The sequence below is a fragment of the Chelonoidis abingdonii genome, chromosome 7 (genome assembly GCF_003597395.2).
Source record: "Chelonoidis abingdonii isolate Lonesome George chromosome 7, CheloAbing_2.0, whole genome shotgun sequence".
NCBI classification, from domain to species: domain Eukaryota; kingdom Metazoa; phylum Chordata; order Testudines; family Testudinidae; genus Chelonoidis; species Chelonoidis abingdonii.
In genome coordinates, this window is record NC_133775.1 from 3,168,348 (window position 1) to 3,173,268 (window position 4,921).

At 51.5% G+C, this 4,921-nt stretch overlaps 1 non-coding gene across 1 annotated transcript; it reads left to right on the plus strand.

Moving 5' to 3' along the window:
- The first annotated feature begins 2,904 nt into the window (after nt 1–2,904).
- Nucleotides 2,905–3,020, plus strand: LOC116832554 (U5 spliceosomal RNA). The gene has a single exon (XR_004375481.1). It is a non-coding gene; the product is annotated as a U5 spliceosomal RNA (small nuclear RNA).
- Nucleotides 3,021–4,921: the final 1,901 nt, after the last annotated feature.

Sequence of the window (4,921 nt, forward strand, 5' to 3'; positions counted from 1 at the left end):
GGAACAGCCCCCCCCCATACTGCCCCCCCTCCAATAACTGCCCTTCGATTAGGGACCCCCCGCATGCTCCGGAAACAGCCCCACTGAATAACTGCCGCCATAGGACAGAGACCCCCGGAACAGCCCCCCCCACTCCATACTGCCTTGATAGACACCGCGTGCCCGGGAACAGCCACCCCCTCTAGTAACTGCCCGTAAGACAGACATCCCTAGCGCTCTGGGACAGCCCCACATGCTCAGTGACTGCCCCTACTAGACAGACATCCCTGTGCCCTGGAGAACAGCCCCCTATCTCCAGTGACTGTCACCGTAGCACAGACACCCCAGCCCGGTGCCCCGGGAACGCCCAACCATCTCCAGTGACTGCCCCGTAGACCAGACTCCCTGCGCCCTGGGAAACAGCCCCAGCATCTCCAATGACTGCCCGTAAGAGAGACACCTGGAACAGCGCCCCTTCACATAAACTGCGGCCTTCGATAGATCACTTCCGTGCCTCGGGACAGCCCCAATCTCCAAAAAACTGCCCCGTAAGATAGCACTACCCCCACCCCGGAACAGGCCACCCCCTCCAGTACAATGCCTCGTTGACAGACCACCCCCGTGCCCAGTATATCCCACACACATCTCCAATGATGCCCACTAACAGGCGGCTGACCCACCAGCATGGATATTCCCACAACACATGCTCCAATGACTGCCCCGTAGACAGGCACCCCTGGCGCGCCCAGAGAAACAGTCCCCACGAAGTAACTTGCCATTCGACGACACCACCCGCATGCCCGGAGAACAGCCCCGGACTAGGCCTGCTCTCCCAAAGCAGCTGAGAACATCCCATGCACAACGTTGTCCTCTGACCCTGTGACGCACCAACGTGAGTGCCCCAGGGAACCAGTCCCAGCTCGGGAATATCTTTTTCACACAGCCCCTGAGGAAACTCCTGCTAATAGCCTGCCACTCTCCCTCCATGAGCAAAAATCTCACACAGGAACATTGACAGCCCCAGAGCTAACAGCAGTAAACTGCCAGGATCAAGGTTCTAATCTCCAAAGCATTGTAGCCCTTCTCAGGAGGAAGTGTGTGGAGGATTTGCCAGGGCACACTTACATGAAGATCACAGACTTCATCAGGATCTGTGTTGCTTGTTCAACAAAATTAGGTGAATTGACTAGTCCCCCATCTTTTCTGGTCTAGCACTTTTGCATGAGAGGCTCGTGAACGTGGCTAAGAGCCTGTGTGACCTGGGTTGTAGAACAGAGTGAAATAGGTGAGGACTGGATTATTTAGTCTGCGAAGAGAAGAGGGCGGTTTCGATAGCTGCTTTCAACTACCTGAAAGGGGGTTCAAATGAGCGGACGATCTAGACTGTTTCAAGTGGTACCAGTGACAAACACGGTAAAATGGTCCCAAGTTGTGTCGTGGGGAGTTGAGGTTGGATATTAGGAAAACCCCTTTTCCCATAGGAGGGTCGTGAAGCACGAAATGGGTTCCTAGCGAGGTGGTAGAATCTCCTTCCTTAGAGGTTTTTAAGGCCCGGCTTGACAAAGCCCTGGCTGGGATGATTTAGTTGGGGTTGATCCTGCTTTGAGCAGGGGGTTGGACTAGAAGACCTCCTGAGGGCCCTTCCAACCCTGATATTCTATGATTCTATGCCCTGAAAGGCATGTCCTGGTTTCAGTTTATATGGAGGTGATGTCATATCCTTTTGATGTAAAAAGAAATCACGAATTAAGCATCTGGCCTTTAGTGTTTCCATATTAGCTACTAACCTTTGATTGTCCTGTATTTATTGGGAGAAATGAAGCTATGATCTTCCAGCCCCATTCAAATTCTCTCTAAGCCTGGAAACACGCACTTTCATCAACAATTCTAGCTGTAGGCTAGTTACCTAAACTAAGAAACGGCAGAGCAGCAAAGAAAGGGCTGGGCAGCAAAAAAAGCACCAGCCCTGGCGGGATTTGGCACTTTGTAACCTGATTTAAATAACACTTCAGATTCTTGCATGCAGTATAGTTGTAGCCGGGTCCAGTCCCAGGAATCCAGGAGATCAGAGAGGCAAGGCAGGGGAGGTAATATCTTGTGTTGTAGACCACCTTCTGCTGGGGAAAGAGTGCAGCTTGCATTTTGCTTCTCTCTCTCTCCCCTCACCGGAAGTTGGTCCAATACAAGAAGGACCTCCCCGCCTTGTCTCAGATCAGTTTCTCCTCAGTGCAGAATGTTGGATGTTGTCAGTCACTCTCCAGAAACTGGAAGGCCACTCCATCCCTTTTGTTACCTGCCAAGTGAGGCTGAGTGCACAGGCAGGCAGCGCCGTTTGAAGCTGTTCCCGTGTATCAAGGTGAGCTGCAGCTCAGCAAACCCCAAGGATCTGAGTGAGGCCAGCTACTTTGCAGCAGAGGCACACCAAGCAGCAGGTACAATGCGGGGTCACACCCTGGCTGGCTGATAGAATCTCATGTCCGAGATCCCGGCTCCTGTTACTTTGCAAAGTGTGTGCTTTTGCTGGGCCAAGTGCCCTCTGGCTTCTCGTCCGGGCTTCATGCTCCATGCTCCTGGGCATCAGCGGGACTGTCTCAGGAGAGCAGCTTCCCCACCCCCGCGGCATCCCAATCTCCGCGTGGCTGGGGAACGAGCAGGGGCAGCCCAGAGAAAAGACTCCTTTGAGCGAGGATGGGCTGGATCATCTTATTTGCATACCCACAGTGCATTGCGTGCAGCGAAGCAAGTCCCTGGTCAAGGGGCTGGTTTTGCTCGCTGTGTCCCCGGTTCCGATGATCAAAGTTGGGCTGTCAATCGGTTCAGTTCCATTTTCTCTAAAAGGTAGAGGTTTAGCGGGCTGTCAGGTAGTCACCCTGAGCTACTGAGATCACGCGTTTGCCTTCACACCTCTTCCGCAGAGTGGCAAGTATACTCTGGTTTTTCTTCATTTCGTATAAATCTTTCGCCTTTTACTAAAGATTTCCGTGGAGAGGAACATTTATGAGTTTCTATTCAATTTTTTGAGGCTTCACTTCAGTGAAGCTGCATTTTGTTGTTAAAAATAGATTAATATGTTTCAAGAGAGATTTGATGTATTTTTATTCAGTTTAATGTGTAAGTGATTTTAAAGGTTATTGTACTTTAGAAAAAGTGGAATTTGTGTTTCATTTTTTAATTTTGCTCTTTTTGTTTTTTTTCTAGTTATTTACCTACACAAAATCTGGAAGAGGTTATTTTATTAAAGTTTCTGTGACAGTTATTTGGCTGTTGTCGGTTATTTCGTGTATTCGTTTATTTTCAGATTAAGGATTCAGGACATTAACCAATCCTCAGTAGCGCTCTGGATAAAGAACTGCGAAGGCCGGACCAGCACCCTGGTGCTACCATCAACGTGGAGGGAGGTGCACTTTTTGGGGTGGAATCGCAGGCCCATCCACTAGGCGGCTTGGCTGGTAATGTAAATGCTCAAGGCTTTCTGAGCTGTCGGTGACCAGAGCCAGATCGTCTAGGGCGGTCGAACTGTTGGAGATGGCTCGGATGAGCGGTTCCATGGCCAGATTGAAAATGATGAGACTGAGGGGGCATCCTTGTTTCACGCCACGGCAGATGGGGATGGCGTCCGTCTTTCCGTCTATGGCACGGATGGTGGTGGTGCAGTCCTTGTAGAGGTCTTGGAGGACCTGGATGAAGGTAGCCGGCATCCTGAACTCTCCCAGGGTGGTGAAGATGTGGTGGTGGGGTATGGACCCGAAGGCCTCTTGGTCCTCGGTCCTCTGGGTGGCTTCTCTAGCGGTGTCCTTCCCGGAGGGGTGGTGATCAGCATCCCGGTCCTCGGTCATCGGGGGGGCTCCTCTGGCAGTGACCTCAGCAGGGCGGTGATCAGCATCCTGATCCTCGGTTGTTGGGGGGCTCCTCTGGCGGGGCGGTGATCAGCATCCTGGTCCTCGATTGTTGCAGGGGCTCCTCTGGCGGCGTCTCTCCTGGCGGGGCGGCGATCAGCATCCCGATTCTTGCTCATCTGGGGGGCTCCTCCAGGGGCATCCTTCTCGGTGGGGCGGTAATCAGCATCCTGGTCCTCAGACTGTGAGGGGGCTCCTCCAGCTGTGTCCTTCCTGGCAAGGTGGCCATCAGCATCCTGGTCCTCAGTCATTGGGGGGGCTCCTCCGGCGGCATCCTTCTCGGCGGGATGCCCATCAGTATCCTGGTCCTGGTTCCTCAGGGAGGCTCCTCTAGTGTCATCCGTCTTGGTAGCAGCAGGGCAGTGTTCAGCATCCTGGACCTGAGAAGCAGGTGGGGTTCTTCTGGGGTCCTTCTCCTGAGGAGCTGTCGAGATGTTCTTGCTCCTGGATGTGAGGTCATGAAGAGCTGGCCTTCTGCTGTTCAATCTTCCTGTAGAGGTGCCTGCTGTGTTTTTTTTCTGCCAGCTTCTAATGTTTTCATCCTTGCTGGTGGTCCAGGTCTTTGGGCCAGGTTTCCGTTGGGTTTTCTAGGATGTGAAGCACACAGGAACAGCAGCGGTCAATGAGGATGTAGCTGAAAGAGAAGAAGAAAGAGAAATTTCTTTCAAGGTTTCAGCAGTGCAGTGCATATGCAGATCAGCAGCATCTATATGCAAATCAGTTTCAGCAGAAGTGTAGATCTGTAGAGCAGCATCAATTTTTTTCAAAAATAGCTGCAGGAGATTCCATCTTCAGGACAATGGTTTGCAGATGTTCGTCAGAAAAAATTAAACTGATAAGAACAGATTTAAATGTTTATTAGAGAATATTTAAATGCTTGATCTTAGCTCACAGAGAGCTGAGAAGCGATGCCGATGCTCTGCAGTGCGCGCGCATCCCTGCCCCCACTGCAACTCAGGGGTCTGATAATAAGCTGTTACCAATAAGTAACCCAAGAGTTACAAATGACTTCAAACCACACACTCTTAGGACAGATATAAAAGTTT